The 21,295-nt window shown below is 45.1% G+C and overlaps 1 long non-coding RNA gene across 3 annotated transcripts in view; it reads left to right on the top strand.

Annotated features, from left to right (window-relative positions):
- LOC148133965 (uncharacterized) overlaps positions 1 to 21,295 on the top strand; it is a 72,231-nt gene that overhangs the window by 19,787 nt on the left and 31,149 nt on the right. For all 3 annotated transcript variants that reach the window (XR_015755990.1, XR_015755991.1, XR_015755992.1), the window contains 2 exons: positions 13,296 to 13,404; positions 18,402 to 18,508. This is a non-coding gene — a long non-coding RNA (uncharacterized LOC148133965). The remainder of the gene's footprint in view (positions 1 to 13,295; positions 13,405 to 18,401; positions 18,509 to 21,295) is intronic.

Consider the following 21,295-nt stretch of genomic DNA (forward strand, 5'->3'; position numbering starts at 1 on the left):
CGATGGGCCAAGATAGGAAACAAGTATTTTGCATCAGTGTTTACAGTGAAGAAGTACATGGGAGATATAGAATGTGGGGAAATAAATGGTGACATATTGAAAAATGTCCATATTACAAAGGAGGAGGTGGTGCAGGGGGAAAGGGATTCACGTTTTTTGGACCGTTGTGATCTCCTCTGGAGTAGAGTTGATCTGCGTAATTGTAGATTGTACCTGAATTGGAAGGTGTCTAATATCCAGGCAGGGAGACTTGCTGGTGATGCTCGGGAGGCATTAAACCAGTGAGGGAGTAGGTGTAAACCCAAGAAGATAGTGAGGAAAGAGATATGTCTGAGGCTGGTACAGTTCAGAAATCAAATAGTCAAGGCAGGCAAGGGCAAGGCACAGAATGAGGTCAGACTGAGCAGTTGAACTGCATTTACTTCAATAGAAGAGGCCTGACAGGGAAGGCAGAGGAGCTCAGGGTATGGTTCTGAACATGGCACTGGGATATTATAGCAATTACAGAGGCATCACTCAGGGATGGATAGGCCTGGCAGCTTAATGTTCCAGGGTATAGATGCTATAGGAAGCATAGAAAGGGGGACAAGAGAAGAGGGGGAGTGGCATTTTTGATTCGGGATAGCATTATGATTTTGCTTAGGGAAGATATTCCTGAGAGTACGCCCAGTGAAGTTAGTTAGATGGAACTGGGAAATAAGAAAGGGATGATCACCTTATTGGGATTTTCTGCATGAATTTCGTCCGGGTGCTCTGGTTTCCTCCCACAGTCCAAAAATGTGCAGGTTGGGTGGATTGTCCAGGTTGAATTGCCCACAGTGTTGAGGGGATATGCAGGTTGGGTGGATTATCCAGGCTGAATTGCCCACAGTATTGAGGGATGTGCAGGTTGGGTGGATTATCCAGGCTGAATTGCCCACAGTGTTGAGGGATGTGCAGGTTGGGTGGATTATCCTGGCTGAATTGCCCATAATGTTCAGGGATGTGTAGGTTGGCTGGCCCTGGGAAATGCAATGTTACAGGGGGAGGTTAGGAGGCTCTCCTGGTCAGTATCAATGTGATGGGCTGAATGACCTGCTTCCACACTGTTGGGAGTCTCTGATAATTCTACAAGTTTTAAAATAGTTACAGAAAATAATGTACCAGATCTAAAAGTTAAGGTTCTGAATTGGACAAAGGCCGATTTTGATAGCACAAGCAGGGACTTTCATCTGGCCCCTCAAGCCTGCTCTACCATTCACTAAGATCAGGGCTGATCTTCTCATGGCCTCCGCTCCACTTTCCTGCTCTCTCACCATAACCCTTAATTCTTTTCCTGTTCACAAATCTACCTTTTGCCTTAACGGCAATCAAGTTGATAACGTCAAATGCTACACTCGGCAGGGAATTCCACAGATTCACAACCCTTTAGCTGAAGAAGCATCTCCTGAACTCAGTCCTAAATCTGCTCGCCCTTATTTTGAGGTAATGCTCTGTAGATTGACCCACCCCAGTGGAAATAGCTTCCCTGCTTCTATCTTATCTATTCCCTTCATAATTTTATTTTTTCCTATCCAACCTCCCATTCTTCTAAATTACAATGACTATAGAACCAGTTTTCTCAATCTCTCCACATGCACCAATCCTCAACTCCTGACCCAAACTAGTGAACCTCCTCTGTACTCCCTCCAATGCCAGTACACCCTTCCTGAAGTAAGGAGACCAAACCTGTACACAGTACTCCAGGTGTGGCCTCCCCAGCACCCTGGACAGCTGCAGCATAACCATCCCTCTAGCAAGGAAGGACAATATACCCTTCACTGCCTTAATTACCTGCTGCACCTGCAAACCAACTTCCTGTGATTCATGCACAAGGACACCCAGCTCCCTCTGTACAGCAGCATGGTACACATTTTCACCATTTCATCATCCAGTTTGCTGTTAGTCCGACCAAAATGGATGTCCTCACATCCCAACATTGAACTCCATCTGCCAGATCCTTACCCACTCGCGTAACTGATCTGTATCCCTGTGCATACTGACAGTGGCCTCTGCACACAATGCTCTACCTCATCTTTGTATCAAATGTGAACTCTGACACCGTACACTTGGTCCTCAACTCCAAAACATTTGTGTAAGTCGTAAACAGTTGTAGTGCCAACACTAATCCAAACTCACATTTATCCCCATTCTTTACTTTTTGTTGGTTAACCGATCCTGTATCAATGATAATACATTACCCACAATGCTGTGCATCTTTACCTTATTCAGCAGCCTTTTATGTGGCAACTTATCGAATGCCTTCTGGAAATCCAAGTACACCACATCCACCGAGTCCCCCTTGTCCAACGCACGCGTCGTATCCTCAAATAATTCCAGTAAATGCATTAAAAGTGACATGTCTTTCATGAATCCATGCTGTGTCTGCTCAATGAGACAGTTTCTACCCAGATATCCCACCACAACTTCCTTGAGGTTCAAGCATTTTCTCCACAACAGAAGTTAAGCTAACGTTTTGTAAAATAGTGGCACCACATTTGAGCTTCCATTCTTTCAAAACCATCCCAGAATCCAACAAATTTTAGTGAATTATCACAAGATCTATTTGTTATTTACCCTCCCTTCCCTCCCCACTATCTCCTTCAGTCCCTGGGATGCATTCCATCAGGGCCAGGAGACCCATCTACCTTTAGGCTGGTATCTTTCCCAACATTACCTCTTTACTGAGAATGATTGCTTCTGTATCCTCATCTGCCATTGCCTCCATAGGTCTGCGACAATGAGAGTACATAGACAGTATGTTCCTGTTAAGGCCAAGGCTGGTAGGTGTAAAGAATGCTGCCTGACGAAAGAAATTGTGGACCTGGTCAAGAAAATGAAGGAGGCATATGGCAGGTACAGAGAGCTGTGTTTGTGTGAATCCCTAGAGGAGTGTAGGGGCAGTAGGAGGTAAACCATGAGGGTGAAAAGGGGACAGGTGATAGCTTTCAGAAATAGGTTTAAGGAGAATCCACAGTGATTGTACAAATACACTAAGGACAAACGAGTAACCAGGCAGAGAATAGGTACCCGCAAACATCATAAGGGCTGTCTGAGGAACCGCAGGAGATCAGAGAGATTCTGTATGAGCGGAGAGGTTTTACAAACAAAATGTGCACATCGGAAAACACAAAGTTGAACGTTTCAGTCTCGTGTTTTCAGTAAACGGGGAATTGCCTCAGTGTGGCTGCAGGTATGAGTGACCGCCACCATCTTTATTCGGGGCAAGAATTCACTGGACACGTGCGGAGCCGCCAGCTTTGTAGGGGGCAAGGTGCAGCCAGGCGCAGGTGCAGCCTTTCTCTGGTACAGAGTCATTGGGCAGGATTTACACACAGTACATTCAAACTCAGAGAAATGGATGTTTATTTCTGGATTTGTTTCGTCATTCATTTACATGATTTGGAATCATAAATGAGTTTGCAGGTCATACAAAATTGGAGGTATTGGGATAACGAAGAAGGTTACCTCAGATTACAATGAGATATTGATCAGATGGGGTTTAATTTTGATAAATGTGAGGTGAAAAAGCAAATCAGGGCAGGACTTGTACACTGAATGGCAAGGCCCTGGAGACGTTTGCAGAATAGAGACCTTGGATTGCAGATTCATTGTCCTTGCAAGTCAAGTTGCAGGCAGATAGGATGATGAAGAAGGTGTTCAGTATATTTTCCATTATTGGTTAGAGCATTGAGGAGAGGATGTGGGAGGTCATGTTGCTGTACAGGATATTCGTTAAGCCAATTTTGGAATATTGTGTGCAGTTCTGGCCTGCCTCCTATCAGAAGGGTGCTGTGAAACTTGAAAGGTTTCAAAAAAGACTTACAAGGATGTTGTTAGGGTTGGAGGATTTGAGCTTTAGTGTGAGGCGTAAAAGGCTGTGGCTGTTTTCCCTGAAGTGCCGTAGGCTGAGCGGTGATGTTATGGAGGTTTATACAATCATGAGGAGCATGAATAGAGTAAATGAACAAGGTGTTTTCCCTGGAGTAGGAGTGTCTAGAAGTAGAGGGCATTGCTTTAGGGTGAACGGATAAAGGCTCAAAGGGGCCTAAAGGACAACTCTTTCATGCAGTGGGTGGAAAGAGCTGTCAGATGAATTAGTGGAGGCTAGTACAATTAAAACATGTTAAAGGCATCTAAATAGACACATGATATGATGAGGACGCATTTACAGGGATATGGGCCAAGTGCTGGCAAATGGGAATAGATTAGGTTTGGATACCTGGTTTCCATGGATGAGTTAGACCGAAGGGTCTGTGTCGGTGCTATACATCTCTATGACTGTGGGATCATAACAGCTTACACTGTTCTGCTTCATCTCTGGGCTTCCTCATGACCACTTTGTCAATATCTCGCTTCCTCAATCTAGAACAATAGGTGTATTATTGGTCTGTTTAGTATTTTACTATTACTTTTACAGACACTTTTGTAAGTTAATTTTTCACTGCTGCCCAGCCTCAGATCATGTGCTGCTTATTAATTTTTTTCTGGAAAATCTTTGACAGTCAAGAATTCTTTTTTCCAATAAGCAAGTGCATTTTCCTTCCATTTCTAACTATCAAATTCTGCACCATTTTCATTCCCTGTAATCCGTTTTGCACTCCCTGAAACATCAACTGTGTTTCTCCTTCCACAGCCACCAGTGATTAATGCCAAAGCCCTGTTACCTGTGGAGAGGGTAATGTTTGACTTTCTTGTCCAGCTGCAGTTTGTGTGGTGAAGGTGCTCTCACAATGTGGTTGGGTTAGAGACATTACAGAGTATTCATTCAGTAACAGTGATGATTTGAAGGTAATGTCCAAATCAAGAACAGTTTGTAGTTTTATTATCCTGCTTATACTTTCACAAAAATATTATTGGGAACTTTAGACATAAGGCCAGAGACTGATGATATTAGGTCAGATGACCAAAACCATTGCCAAATAAGCAGATTTTGAGGAATGTCTTAAAGGGGGAAAGCAGACCTGTGAGATTTTAGCTGCGAATTTCAGACCTTGTTGCTTTGGCAACTGTAAAAGCAGCCACACAGGTGAAGTAATGAATTAACAGGTCATTGAGACTCTTGAACAGAATGGGTTTTCGAGGTCTCAAAGGGTGTGAGATGCAGCGATCTCGGGATGATCACAACCAGGAATTAAATCATGGGTGAGAGTTTTAAACTGAGGGATGTGTCAGGTGAGACTAGATTGGATTGGGATATCTGGTCGGCATGGACGGGTTGGACTGAAGGATCTGTTTCCATGCTGTACATCGCTGTGGCTCAATGTTGTTGATTATGAATAGGAGCCTTTGACGGATCCACACGTTTTGGTACGAGGGAGCACTTGGGCAGCAGAGATTTAGTTTTTCTTGAGATTACAGTGAGGTTGAATGTGGGAAACTGGCCAGGAGTATGTTTGGATAATGAAGTCTGGAGATAACACAAGATGATTGAAAGTGTATGAGCTGAGACAAGGGTGGAATCAGCTCGAGCTAGTGGTCTTGTAGTGGCACTGGGCAGTCACCTTCACCTCGCCTCTGGGATTCAGCTGGTTGCCAGATTGTGAATCAGGGCGGTAACACCATCGGGAGCTGAGTGGTCCTGGTGGAGACAAAAACAAGTGTCGCTCAGCTGGCTGTTGCTGAGCAGCTGCTGCTTGGTAGCCCTGTTAATGACATCTTCCATCACTTTACTGCTGATCGAGTGTGGACTGATGGATTGAAATTGCCTGGGTTGGATTGCCCTGTGTTTTTGTGTTGAACATCCCTGGGCAATGTTCCACATTGTTGGTAGATGCCAGTGCTGGAGCAGTACGTGACTTGGTGGGTGGCAAGTTCTGGAGCACAAGCCATCAGTATTATTGCCAGAATATTGGCAGGGCCTGTAGCCTTTGCACTACTTAACCATTTCTTGATTCTATTCAAATTCAGCCGAACTGGCTTAAAACTCACATCTGTGATGTAAGAAACCACTGGAGAAGGCTGAGATGGATCATCCCACTTTGCACTTCTGGCTGCAGATTGCTGCAAATGCTGTCATCTTACCTGGTGCATGGGTGTGTGAGGCCCCTCCATCAGTAAGGGTGGGGATTTCTGTGATGCTTCCTCCAGTGAGTTGTTTAATTGTCCATCACTGTTCACAACTGGGTGTGGCGGAACTGCAGAGCTCCGATCTGTTCCATTGGATGTGGGATCACTTAGCTCTGTTGCTTGCTGCTGATGCTGTTTGATATGCAGGTAGTTCCGTTTGCTAGCTTCACCAGGTTGGCACTTCATTTTTAGATCTGCCTGGTGCTGTTCATGGCATGCCCTCCTTTACTGTCCATTGTGGTGGGTGAGAGCAGGACTTACAAACCCATGAGATTACAGATTGTGCTGGAGTACAGTTCTGCTGCTGTTGATGTCCCACAGAGATACCCAGTTTGAGATCGTACATCTCTTCGAAGTCTGTCCCATTTAGAATGGTGACAGTGTCACTCAACACGATGGAGGTTTTTCTCAACTTTAAGACAAGACTTTGTCTCCAAAAGGAATGTGTGATGGTCACTGTTATGGCAAGATATATCTGCAGCTGGTCAATTCATACAATGAGATCAAGTATGTTTTACACTCTTGTTGGTTCCGTCACCACCCGCTGCAGACTCAGTTGAGCAGCTATGTCCTTTAGGACCTGGCCAGCTCAGTCAGTAATTCTGTTGCAGAGCTAGTCTCGATTGTGGAGATTGAAATCCTGTACCCAGAGTAAGTTTGACACCATTTTATTGCCTGAGTGCTTCCTGCAAATGTTGTTCAACATATAGGAGAAGTGATCCATCAGCCGTGGGAGGACGGGACGTGGTAATCAGCAGGAGCCATGAGACTTCCTGCTCTACGGAGCCAATGCTGTATACACCCAGGGCAAATCCTCCCTGTCTGTACACCACTGTGCCACCACCTCTGCCTGGTCTGTCCTGCCGGTGGGACAGGACATATCCAGAGATTTCAGGAGAAAGTGAAGACTGCAGATGCTGGAGATCAGAGTCAAGAGTCTGGCGCTGGAAAAGCACAGCGGGTCAGGGTGATGAAGGGCTGAGTATTGAAACGTCGGTTCTCCTTCTCCTCAGATGCTGCCTGACCTGTTGTGCTCTTCCATCACCACAATCTCAATATCTTGGGATGATGATGGTGGTGTCTGGTCATTGTCTGTAAACGTTGATTTCATGAGTATGAAATTCAGGCTGTTCCCTGATTGGTCTGTGAGACAGCTCTGCAGACGTTGGCACCAAAATCCAGATGTTAGTCTGGAGGACGTTGCACCATCGAGAGGGCTGATTCTGTGGTTGTATTTTCTGGTGCCTTCTTAAATGCCGAGTGATCCATCCAGTTTCATTCCTTTGATGAGACTTTGCTATGATTAATACAGTGAGTATCTGGCTGGGTCACTGTCAGGTTGGCAGGACTTTTTCTGCCATTGACAATGATTCCATGGAGATCAGGAGATTCCTATTTCCAGTTATTTTTTCTTGAATTCAGATTCCACCAACTGACAAGATGGGATTCGAATCAGGACTTCAGTCATTTGTTTTAATATTTTGGATAAAATTTAAATACATTAGGTTTGTTCACTCACTTTAACTATCACTTACCCATGTTTTGTTTCTTTGTGAAACACTGTCCATCATCCTGTCTCCTCCATCCACAAGAGTTTGGAGCGCATGGATTTTCTCTGTCACTAAGACTGAGACAATCCGATCTGCTGCTTCCCTCCCTCCCAATAGCCCACGGAGTCAAACTGCCTCACGTGGTGTTCCTGGTTTTTGTCCAAACCTACATCTATCTCCCATCTCATCTCATGTCAAGCCTTAGCAGAGCTCATCTTGACCCTTTACCCTATTCTCACTGAACCATAGACTTTCCAACTCTCTTTTCTACTCCTCCTCATCAGTCCCCCTCACCGATTCACAGACATTGTTCCTTGTTCTGTCTTTTTTGGTTATGTCCTTCTCTCCCATTTTGTGAAACTGACATTTGACCTCACGGTTGTTGGAAAATGCTGCTCCATCTCCATTCTCCCTTTCCTTTCTGCATTCCTTGCATTTGGTGTCCCTCGTGGATCTATCCTTGCCCCCTCTTTTATCTCACCTACATACTGCCAGGAGGTGACATTGTGCAAAAGTACCATGTTGGGTTTCACATGTACACTGACACTGCCCAGCTTTCCCTCCCCATCATCCCTCTCCATTACTCCACTGTTACTCAGTTATCAAACTGCTTACCACATTCCCACTCTTCGCTTTGGTGCAGTTTCCTCCAATGAAGCATTGTAATGGTTAAACCCGTTGCCTGACAAATTCCTTTCCCTTACTGCTGAGCCTCTCCCTCTCACTGGGAACTATTCGGCAGAACTAGACTCTTCACAATACTGCTGTTATATCTGACGCGAAACTGACCTTCTGATTAGACATCTACACAATCCCAAACACCAGGAATTCCAATCTCTAAACCGTTGCTTATCTCCTCTTCACCCATGCTCCATTGCTACTGAAACCCCTTACCCATGCCTGTGTTGCCTTAAACTTGACAAACCCAGAGCAGAACCCTTGATTCTGTGACTGGCTCACAATCTGGTTTCAGACTCCCCTCTCAGTATTTACCCTCAGACACATCAGTATTTATTCTGTCAAACCCCTTAAGAATCTGGTGGTGCAGTCTGATTGTAGCTGGTGGAAATGATCGAAGATGATGTGTTGTATGTGGGTGGAAGGTAAGGACTTGGTGGGGGGGTTCTATCCTTGTTGCAGTTGGATGTGTGGGTTTCAAAGGCAGAGGTGCAGGAAGTTGAGGAGATACATTGGATGGTATTGACCACATGGGAGGGGAAATTGCAGTCCTTGAAATACGGGGCCATTTGGTATGTTCTGGCTTGACTGGAACACAACAGTAAGCATGAGATAGGGAACAGGCTCGTGTGTTAAAGTGGCAGGCAGCTGGAAGCTCGGGGTCTGTTTTTGTAGCAGGACATAGATCATCAGCCGCCATTTCTGCCACCTCCACTGGGATGCTGCCAGACACAGGTTCCTGTCCCCTCCATTAACAGCTATGCACCCTCCCGGCCAGATCGTAATCAACTCATTTTTCTTTCCAAATGTTTCAGTCTCTCTTTGGGTTCTGTCCTTCCCTGTTATTTACACTTTAACTCCTATCTCCTGCAGTGCAAATATCTGTAGGTTAGTTGAATTGGCCAAGCTAAATTTCCCATAATATTCAGGGATGTGTAGGTTAGGTGCATTAAACAGGAGAAATATACAGTAGTAGGGTAGGGGAATGGGTCTGGGTGGGGTACCCTTCGGAGGGACGCTGTGGACGTTTTGGACCGATTAGCCTGTTTTCATGCTGTCAAGATTCTAATTTTCCCTGCTCCCATCGGTTCAGAGAAAGGGCCACTGGACAGATTTCTGTTCCCAGATGCTGAGCTTTCCCAGCACCTTCTGCTTGTTGTTCCTGATTGACACCATCCACACACCTTCTGGGTGTGATTCAGACAGGGGGAGGATCCCACCACTGACCTCACAATGGGGTCCAGCTGATTGATGGCAGCTTCGGACCTATAGGAAAAGGTGGTGGGGCTGGTGGACCAAGTGGAACCAGCTGGTCATCCAAACAATGGGAGTGAATGAGGGGCGTGGCCAGTGGGATGACACGTCACCAGTAACCAGCCGATGCAGTGCCACGAGACTCGGCCGTTGTTGAATGTGTGAGACACAAACAGGGAAGGGGAGAGTGGCCTCAGAGACAGGGAGATAATGAGTCACTTTAGACTGGGAAGTTTTAATTGCACTCTGTGCGGTTTGTAAATCTGAATTAGAAACTCTTAGTCTCGAGTTTGCAGCAGATGGGAAACTGGCTGCGGTCTTTAGGTGGTAATAGGCCCTGAGGTATGGCCGCCATTTTTATTGGGGGCAAGGAACAGTGAGGCGTATGTGCATGTCCCCTTCCTCGGATGGGGGGGGTACGAATTGAAGAGAGGCATTTACACATCAAGCACATATGAAGAGAAAAATATGTTTTTATATTTTTCCTATACTGACTGTGAGTTTTGTTTTGTGAATTCATTTCATAGGATATTAAATCAGAATAATGGAGGCTGGGATCTCAAAAGCAAGTTTTTACAGTCATTGGAGTCATCAGGATCTGAATATCATTGGAATTTAACTGTGGAAGGAGAAAGATTTGTCTGTTCTGTTTGTGGGATAATATCTCCAATATTTTTGTCAAGCAGAAAGATGTACAAATTCATGGTTGGATCACCCTTTGGGTATGTGCTCTCTTCTGGCCTCTGCAGCTGAGAAAGGAGATATTGGCCTGAGAGGAAGCACAGATTTATCTAACTTACACGTCATCTCTTTGTGAGAACTCTCAGATTTATACCCAATCACCCACTTCATGATGTTAACCAGTGAACTTCATATTTTCAATTACCTGTAAGCTTCCCATTAAAAGTCCTTTTGGACACAAAATCCAGCGCCTTTTCAGGTGGAATGTTCCAGCTTCTGACAACAGTCTATTCATTCAGAAACTACTGACGTCCATGTTGACTCTGGGGTTACAAAGGTCTGAATTGAAAGATGAGGTGCTGTTCCTGAGCTCCCATTGAGATACACTGGAACAGTACAGGAGGCTGAGGGCTGTGTAGGTGTGAGCAGACAATGAAAATGACAGCGCTGCACTGTGAGGGCTACTTGGCTCAATGAGAGTGTTTTGGAGTTGGGTGTAAACAGTGAGGTGGGACAGGGAGCAGGTGAAGCTGAAACTAGTTTTAGTTCAGGCTGTTCAGAAATTCACAGTCCCAATGGGAACAGCCAGTTTTTAAGTGACACCTGCGGAGTATTTGTTAACAGTTTTTAAAGTACTTTTCCTGAGGGCAGTTGAGAGTTAACCACATTGCTGTGGGTCTGGAGTCACATGTTGGCCAGACCAGGTGAGGATGACCGTTTCCTTCCCTACAGGACATTAGTGAACCTGAAGGGTTTCTAACAATTGACAAAATGGTTTCATGGTCATCATTCGCCATTTCATTATATATTGTATTGAATTCCGATACCACCATCAGCCATGTTGGGATTCTAACCCTAATCCTCGGAACATTGTACACATCACTCATCTGACAGGAATACCATTAATCCATTGCCTCCCTTCATAGCAATGTTTAAAAGAAAGTTCCATCTTTCTACGAGTACAATTTGAGATAAAATACTGCAACGTCCATGTGTCAGCCTCTCCGAAAGGTCAATCAACAGAATGTTTTGGGGGGGCTAAAAATTTCACTTTTTTTTGGGGGGGGGGGTTATTAAAAATGAATCCAAATAAAAATCTTATGCCATGGACATGTAATTTCTGAAGCCGGAGGGGGATTACAGAGACGGGGAGGGTTGTGGGGCCAGAGGGGGATTGTTGTCCAAACATCACTGTGGTGTACATGGACTGCAGCATTTCAGGGAGGCGGTTCACCACCACTTTATCCAAGACAGGTATAGATGGCCAATAAATACTGGTCTGGGCAGCAAAGGCAACCCCCAGTGAATAAAACCAAGCAGTGACCTCTCTAAGCTGACTTGCTGTGAAGTTAAAAACCTCTCTGGAAATGGAGTGGGCAGCGAAGAGAAACAGAGACATTTCACAGCTGCCCTCAGAGAGACCTCACCCTTGGAAGTACTCAGAGCCGGGAATCAGCTCGGTGAGTTTCAGTCTCTTCAAATATCAATCTTAGATTTTATAAAATAAAACCGACTACAATCGTGAATCAGGTAAGTATTTCTTTTTAAAGTCTTATGGTCTCTTGATTAAATGTTTAAGATATGAACCGTAAGCATTAAGTTATTCTCTGGCAGTATTTTTCGAGCAGTAAGCCTGTGCCTTTGTCTTGGTCTGCAGATTGTTAAGGCGGAGAGATGGCCTGTTGTAGATTGGCGTGCTGTTCCTGTCGTATGGGGGAGATTAGGGAGAGTTTCAATGATCCTGATGATTATGTCTGCAGCAAGTGTGATTGCAAATCCTATTGGATCGCATGGATTGGTGGAGGAGTGATTAAAGGCAGTGAGGAATTGACAGGAGCCGGGGGTGTGATAGGTGGCAGTCTCAGGATTGCAGGATACTGCAGATACAGTCAGGTAGATGGGTTACCGCCAGGAAAGCTGGGGGGGGGTCGGTACTGCAGGAGTCTCCTGTGGCTATCCCCATCTCAGGCAAGCATTCTGTTTTGGAAAGTGTAGGTGGTAATAGACTCTCAGGGGAATGTAGCACTGACAGCCAAGTTACTGGTACTGAGACTGACTTCTAACATAATGAGGTATGTCCAGTTCCATACGATCGATGGGGATAGGGGACTCTCCAGTCAGGGGCACAGTCTGCCATTTCTGCAGCTGACAGTGAGACATCAGAATGGGGTGGTTCTACCCTGGTGCCAGTGTCAAGGATGTCTCACAGAGAGAGCAGAATATTCTCAAAACGGAAAATAACCAGTGGGAGGACATTTTACATTGGTACCAATTGCATACGAAGGGGAAAGCATGGGGCCCTGACGAGCAGGGAGATTTTCTAGTGCCACTCGGGAGGCATTAAACCTGTGAGGGAGTCGGGGTACTCCTAAAGAGATAGTGAGAAAAGAGGTGGGCCTGAGGCTGGTAGTGTTCACCAGTCAGACTGTCAAGGCAGGCAAGAGCAAGTCCCAGAAAGAGGTGCGACGGACCAGTAGCACTGCATTTATTTCAGTGCAAGAGACCTGACAGATCAGGCAGGTGGGCTCAGGGTATGGTTTTGAACATGGCATTGGGATATTACAGCAATTACAGAGGCATCACTCAGGGATGGATCGGACTAGCAGCTTAATGTTCCAGGGTATAGATGCTACAGCAAGGATAGAAAGGGGCCAACCGAGAGGTGTTTTTGATTAGGGATAACATTATGCTTCGGCTTCGGGAGGATGTTCCTGGGAGTACATCCAGGCAATTTATTTGGTTGGTACTGAGAAATAAGAAAGGGATGACCATCTTACTGGGATTGTATTATAGACTCTGTCCCAATAGTCAGCGGGGAATTGAGACACAATTTTACCAGGAAACCTCGGTTATCTGTAAGAATAATATGGATACAATGATAAGGGGTTTTAACTTTACCAACATGGCCTCGGAGTGCTGTAGTGTTAAGGGCTTGGATGGAAAGGTATTTGTTCAGTGTGTACGAGAACGTTTCAGATTCAGTTTGTAGGATGTACCTACTAGAGAAGGAACAAAACCTGACCTGTTTTCTTTATTCATTCACAGGATGAGGCTGTCACTGGCTCGGCCAGTATTTATTGCTGCGTTTACCCAGAGGGCAGTTAAGAGTCAACCACGTTGCTATAGGTCTGGAGTCCCATGCAGACCAGACCAGGTAAGGATGGTATGTTCCTTCCCTAAAGGTCGTGAGTGAACCACATGGGTTTTTCCAACAATTGACAATGGATTCCGTGTCGTCACTAGATTATTTTTCCAGATATTTATTGAATACACGTTCCAAAATCTGCCGTGATGGGATTCAAACCCGGGTCCCCAGAACGTTATCTGGGTCTCTGGATTAACTGTTTAGCGATAATTTCACTCCGTCATCACTGCCAGTTAGGAAATGAGACAGGGTGAGTGACCGAGGTATCAGTGGGGCAGCACATCATCACCAAAGATCCCACAGTATTGTGGCTCAGTGGTTAGCGCTGCTTCCTCAGCACCAGGGACCTGGGTTTGATTTCAGCCTCGGGAAATTGCCTGTGTTCAAGTTGGCACATTTTCCCCAGTGTTTAAGGGTTTCCTTCGGGTGCTCCAGTTTGTTCCCACAGTCCAAAGATATGTAGGTTAGTTGGATAAACCATGTTAAATTTCCCATAGTGTCCAGATGCAGTATATGAGGTTTTGGGATGTGCAGGCAAATCTCTGCCTGATGTGAAAAGATCCTTTTGAGGTCTTGGACAGAGGTCAGAGGGAGGTGTGGCCGCACATTTTACATTTCCCATGGCGGCAAGGGAGGGTCAAGGGTGTGGAGCATGGGTTGGTGGGACGGTGTGGACCGAACATGGAGGTGCAGTGGGAGTGGTCTCTAGGGAACACATATAGGGTTGGGGAGGGAAATATGTCTCTGGTGGTGGGGTCTGACTTTCTTTATCAGAAATAACAGAGGTTAATGCGCTGTATCTGGAGGTTAGTGGGTGGAAGGTGAAGACCGCAGGGTTATATTCTTTGTTGTGGCTGGAGGGGTGGGGTAAAGGCACAGGTGCTGGAAGTGGAGGGTATGTGTTGGAGGGCATTGTTGATCAAGTCGGAGGAAAATTATGGTCCATGAAGTAGGCCTTTCTGGGATGTCCTGGAATAGAATCCAAAGTGATTAAACAAATATATCACAGACAAAAGATTAACTGGACCAGAGAATAGGTCCCCTTAAAGGTCAACAAGGCTGTCTATGGAACCACAGGGGGTGCGAAAGATATGCAAATATTCCACTTCATTTTTACTGGCGAAGTATATTGAAGCTCAAGAGTTTGGAGAAATAAACAGTGATAACTTGAAAATTGTCCATGTGACAGAAGAGGTGGTACTGGATGTCTTAAATCACATCAAGGTGGATAAAGCCCTGGAACCTGATCAGGTGTATCCTGGAACTTTCTGGAAAACTAGGGAAGTGATTGTTGGGCCTCTCCTGAGATATTTGTATCGTTAATAGCGACGAGTGAGGTGCCATTATTTTTAAAAAGGTGGTAAGGAGAGGCCATGGAAAAAGAGAACAGTGAGCCTGAAGTCAGTGGCAGACAAGTTGTTGGAAGGGATTCTGAGGGACTGGATATCCATCTATTTGGAAAGGTAAGGAATGATGTGGCTTTGGACATGCGCAATTATGTCTCACGAACTTGAGTGAGTGTTTTGAAGTGACAAAGAAAATTGATTAATCCAGGCGGTGAATGTTGGCTATGTGGACATTCAACAAGGTTCCACAAAGCAGACTGGTTAGCAGGGTTAGATAACATGGAATTCAGGGAGAGAAAGTCATTACAAAACTTGAAGGAAGGAGACAGAGGATGATGGAAGGTTGCTTTGCGGACTGGATTTCTGTGAGCAGCAGTGTGCTGCAAGAATGGATATTGGGCCCTTAAATAAATGACTTGGATGTGAATATATGACACATGGTCAGGACGGTTACAGGAGACACGAAAATTGGAGGTGTAGTGAACAGTGAAGAAGTTTAGTTCAGAATACAACGGGATCTTGATCAGATGGACCATTGGAGCAAGGAATGGCAGACGGAGTTCAATTTAGATAAATGTGAGCTGTTGTATTTTGGAAAGGCAAATCAGGACAGGACTTATACACTTAATGTAAATTCCTGGGGAACATTGCTGAACAAAGAGACCTTGGAGTGCAGGTTCCTAGTTCCTTGAAAGTCGAGTCACAGGTGGGCGGGGTAGTGAATGCAGCATTTGGTACGCTCCCCATTATTGGTCAATGCATTGAATGCAGCTGTTGTGACGTCATATTGTGGCTGGACAGGACACTGATTAAGGCCCTTCTAGAATTCTGTTTTCAGTTCCAATCTCCATGTTCTTGGAATAATGTTGAGAAACTTGAAAGGGTTCAGAAAACATTTGCAAGGATTTTGCCAGGGTTGGAAGGTTTGAGCTATTGGGAAAGGCTGAATAGGCTCGGACTATTTTCCCTGGAGTGTTGGAGGCTGAGAGGTGATCTTATAAAATCATGAAGGGCATGGATAAGGTGAGCAGTCAGGGACGTTTTCCCATGTTCGGTGGGTCCAGAACTAGAGGGTACAGGCTTAAGATGAGAGGGAAAAGATTTAAAAGGGATCTGAGGGGCATCTTATTCATGTTGAGGGCATTGCAACTATGGAATTAACTGCCAGAGGAAGTGGTGGAGGCTAGTACAATTGCAGCATTTAAAAGGCATTTGATTGGGTACATAAAGAGAAAGGTTTTAGAGGCTTAAGGGTGAACTGCTGGCAAATGGGACTCCATTAACGCTCTCCGTTATTGGTCAATGCATTGAATACAGAAGCTGGGATGTCATATTGTGGCTGAACAGGACGTTGATTAAGCACCTTCTGGAATTCTGTTTTCAGTTTGAATTTCCCTGTTCTGGGAAGGATGTTGTGAAACTTGGCATGATTTGGGCAACAGGGGGAGGCTGAATAGGCTGTGGTTATTTTCTCTGCAGAGTCAAAGACTGAGAGGTGACTTCTGAGAGATTTATAAAATCACGAGGGGCGTTGATAAGCTGAGCAGCTGGTGTCCTTTTTCCTCAGGCTAGGTGGATCCAAAACTAGAGCACGTGGGTTTAAGTTGAGAGGGCAAAGATTGAAAAGGGATCTAAGTGGCAATGTTTTCAAGCTGAGTGCGGTGTGTGTATGGGAGGAGCTACCAGATGAAGTAGTGGAGGCTGATAAAATCACAACATTTAAAAGGCTTCCAATTGGGTGCATGAATTGGAAGGGTTTTGATGGATGCAGGCCAATAGATGGTAAATGGGAATCCATTAGTTTAGGATTCCTCGTTGGCATGGACAAATTGGACCAAAGGTCTGTTTCTTTGATTTAATAAATTAAGATGCATTCCTCTATTTTGTGGAGAGCTGGGTGAAGCACAGGTAATTATCCTGGGAGCTGAGAAGGTGAAGCAGTGATTTTGATCTGGTACAGATTTGGTTCCAAGGTTTTGAATTTGTAGAGAGAGAGAGAGGAATTGTTAACGATGTCACAATTTTTAGTAACTACTTTCAAGTAATTGGTAAATAATACAAGGTGATAATGTGAACACTATTTTACTCAGTAAGTTCTGAGCATCTGGAACAGTCTGAACGATAGATTCAGCAGGTTTTCTGAAACAGACTTGGAATTTTACTTAAGGAAAGATTTGGGGGGCTATGGGCACATGGGAGGGAACTTGGGACAGATTTGCAGCATCTCCAGTGGGAGAGAGTACAGCCCCAATGGGCTGAATAGCCCCCGGCCCCAGTGCTCTGTGATACTGCCCCATTCACTGTGAATGATGAAGCTCATCCCAGGGCAGAGAGAGGGATGAGCCCTCCACACTCATCACAATAGGGCCCTGTTGATTGATGGCAGCTCCAGACCAATGGGAGGAGAGTCTGTGTGGTCCTGCAGCCAATGGGATTGAATGAGGGGTGTGGCCAGCAAGACAACACCAGTCCATGAGCTGTGTGGGTGCAGTGTCACTGTTTGGGGTTGGGAGAGACAGCAGACTCTGGGACAGAGGCTGTTGGAGCTGAATTACAAACGCCCAGTAAATTAGAACCAAAAGTACTGCGGAAGATAAAAATCAGAAACAACAACCACGAGGTTCTGGAAAAGCTCAGCAGGTCTGGCAGTATCTGTGAAGAGAAATCAGAGTTAAAGTTTATGATCCAGTGTCCCTTCCACAGAACAGATGTTACTCTGAAAAAAAAGTCAGTTTATGTGCAGATAGTGTGGGGGGAGGATAAAAGGAGTAAAGGATAGGTGGGGATAGAGTGAGAGGAACAGTTGGATAAAGGATAACGATCTGGCTGGGGGAGGGTGACTAGTTGTTAATGGAGACTGTTAGTGACTAACCATAGGTAGTGTGTAATGGCAGGCTGTGAGAACAAGGCCTGGTGTGTGGGGTAGGGGACTGTGACATGAGGTTGTTAACCTATGGTTAGCCACTAACTGTCTCCATTGTAAGCTGTTGCCCACCTATATCACTCCACGATTGGAACCGACGAGGACACAAACCTTTGAAATATCCTCCCGAACCCCCTCTGTCCGCCTTAAAGATGTATCTAAAAATCATTCTCTTGAATCAATGTTTCCAGCATTCGTGAAGCATTTTAGGAGATTTGTCAAAGTGAAAGGCTCCATACAAGGCAGGTAGTTGTTGTTATTGTCTGACATCAGGAGAAACAGGGATGAGCCCTGTCTCTCTCTCTCATACCTGATGAACAGCAGTAAAAGCAGGAAGCACTGAGCATGCTCCAGCACACAATGTGCCTCGGATAATTGATGTCAGCGCAGGACCAATAAGAGTGGGGGAACGGGGGCTCGAAGTGCTAGTTTGTCCTTCAACCAATCGGAGTGAATGAGGGGCGGGACAATACTCAACCATGTGATAAACTTCACTGACAGCATAGTGTTGTTGTGGCCAAGGCATTGGTAACGTGTGAAGGTGAAGGGTAGGGGAAAGGAAGGACATATTGACCAGGAAGAGGAGGAAATTTTCATGGTATGGGATGAGAGGTTTTATAGAACTTAGTGCACATGGTAAAACACAAATTTCAAAATCCAAATTCTGCACCATTTCCCCTCCCTATAATGCATTTTGCAATCCCTGAAATATCAACTGTGTGTTTCTCCCTCCACAGATACCATTGATCGGTGCTAAAGCCCCTTTGCCTGGGGGGAAGGTGATGTTTGACTTCGTTGTACAGCTGCAATTCGTGTGGTGAAGGTGCTCCCACAATTTGGTTGGGTAAGAGCTGTTATAGATTATTCACTCAGCGACAGTGAAGGGTTGACAATGTATGTGCAAATCAACAACAGTTTGTTTTTTTTATCATGTTTATAATTCCACAGAAATACTATTGAGAACTTCTGACATAAGGCCAAGATGGGGATATTAGGTCAGGTGATCAACAGTATTGCCAAACAAACTGGTTTTCAGGAATACCTTAAAGGAGGAAAGCAGGTCTGAGGACGTTCGGATGGGAATTCCAGACCGTGTTGCCTTGGCAACAGTAGAAACAGCCAGACAGGTGAAGCAATGAATAAACTCATCGTTGGGAGTCTGAAAGAAAATGAGTTGTCGGGGTCTCACAGGTTGTGTGGTGCAGGGAGACAGGGATGTTCACAGCCAGGAATTACATCATGGGTGAGAATTTTAAATTGTTGATTGTTAATAGGAGCCGTTTGATGGATCAACAAGTTTTGGTACAAGTGAACACTTGGGCAGTAGGATTTGAGATAATCTTGAGATTGCATGTAAGCTGAATGTGGGAGGCTGGCCAGGAGTGTGTTTGGATAATGAAGTCTGGAGATAACACAGGGATGGACGAGTATTTCAGTAAATGAGCTGAGGGTTGGGTGATGTCACTAATGTAGGAATAGTGCTTTTGGAGTTGGGCTGCTCCTCCTCCTCATCACTCCCCCTCACCAAATCACATATTTTTCCTTGTTATATCTGTCTGTCTTTTCTGGTTATGTCCTTCTCTCCCATTCTGCTACAAACTAATATTTGACCCCACCGTTGTTGCAAAAACCTACTCCATCCCGACTCTCCCTTTCCTTTCAGAATTCCTTGTATTTGGTGTCCCTCAAGGATCATTCCTTGGTCCCTCCTGTTTCTCACCTACATATTGCCAGGAGGTGACATTGTCCAAAAGCACCGTGTTAGGTTTCACATGTACACTGACAATGCCCAGCTCTCCCTCCCCATCATCTTTCTCCATTACTCAGTTATCAAACTGCTCATCACACTTCCACTACGTGATTGGCTGCAGTTTCCTTCAGTGGAACGTTGCAATGGTTAAACCCATTGTCTTCAGTTGCTATTACAAATTACTTTCCCTTAATGCAGAGCCCCTCCCTCTCCCTGGAAACTATCTGAGACAGAACCACACTCTTCACAACATTGCTCTCATATCTGACCCCAAGGTGACCTTCTGATCAGATATCTACACAATCACAAACACCAGGAATTTCAAACTCTTAAAATGTTGCTTATCTCCACCTCACCCCAGCTCCATTGTTACTGAAACCCCTGACCCATGTCAGTGTCACCTTAACTTGATGAATCCAAAGCAGAACCCGTGATTCCGCGACTATCCCAGAATCTGGTTCCAGACTCCCTCACGATGGGAAACATCCGCTCAGTATTTACGCTGTCAACTCCTTCAGAATCCTCCATGTTACAATGAGATTCCCTCTCATTCTTCCCAAATCCAGTGAGTAGAGTCTTCTTCAGCCTTTTCTTAAAAAGATGATCCCTGCAAACCAGGGTTCATCCCAGTCAATGTTGTGTGAAATGCCTCTGATGAAATAATGTATTTCCTTAAATAAAGGGACCAAAACCTCTGTCATTACTCCAGATGTGGTCTCACTCACACTTTGTACAGTTACTCTCAGGTATATACTCCAAACAGTCCCGTTAACCTTGCACAGATGCTGTTGGAAATGCTCAGCAGGTCATGCAACATCTGTGAAGAAAAATCAGTTAAAGTTTTGGGTCTGGTCACCCTTCCTCAGATACGTTAACTCTAATTTCTTTTCACAGATGCTGCTAGACCAGCTGAGCTTTTCCAGAAACTTTTGTTTCTCTTCCTGGTTTACAGCATCTTCAGTTGTTTCAGTTTTCATTTCCTTTAAACTTGCCATCTCTCCTCTAGAATTTGTCATTTCCACATTGGAAAAAAGATTCACATTTGTTTGGTCTCCCCTACCCTGGGAAAAAAGAAACCATGACTCGTCACCCTATCATTGCTGCTCATAATTTTATAAAGTTCGATAAAGCCACCTAACCTGTCCAGTGCTGCAGGGAAATAGCCTCAACCTATTCAGCCTCTCCCTACGGTTCAAATGTGCCAATACTGGTAAAAACCTTTCTGAACTCTTGCAAGTTTCCCAACATCTTTCCTATAGCAGGGAGACTGGAATTGAAAGCAGTATGGGGATTCCAAAAGTGGCCGAGCCAATAAACTATACAACCAAAACATGATCTCCCAACTTCTCTACTCAATGCACTGCCCAATAACAGCTAGCATACCAAACACCACCTTCACCGACCTGTCTACCTACAACCACACTTTCAAGGAACTATCCACCCACACTGCATGGTCTGTTTGTCTGTCAACACTTCACAAGAACTTGTCATTAAGAGGTTGAGTCCTATTCTGGTAACATCTTTCTGAAATCAGGGAGAACACAATTGAATGCAGTATTCTAAAACTGGCCTCATCAATGCCCTACTCAGCCACAACTTGACCTCCTAACCCCTATACTCAGTGATAGAATCCCCACAGTGTGGAAGCAGGCCTTTCAGCCCATGAGACCATACCAACCATCGGAACAGTATTCCACCCTAACTCTGTAACCTACCATTACCCAAAGCTAATCCAGCTAACCTGCATGTCTTTGGAATTGTGGTAGGAAATTAAGAGCACCCAGAGGAAGCCCACGCAGACACACGGGGAGAATGTGCAAACACCACACAGAGAGTGGAATCAAACCAGAGTCCACTTTTTGATCAGCACATTCCATTTAA

Source organism: Chiloscyllium plagiosum, unplaced genomic scaffold (genome assembly GCF_037043375.1).
Source record: "Chiloscyllium plagiosum isolate Xiang-an unplaced genomic scaffold, Cpla_swu_hap1 HiC_scaffold_156, whole genome shotgun sequence".
Lineage (NCBI taxonomy): Eukaryota > Metazoa > Chordata > Chondrichthyes > Orectolobiformes > Hemiscylliidae > Chiloscyllium > Chiloscyllium plagiosum.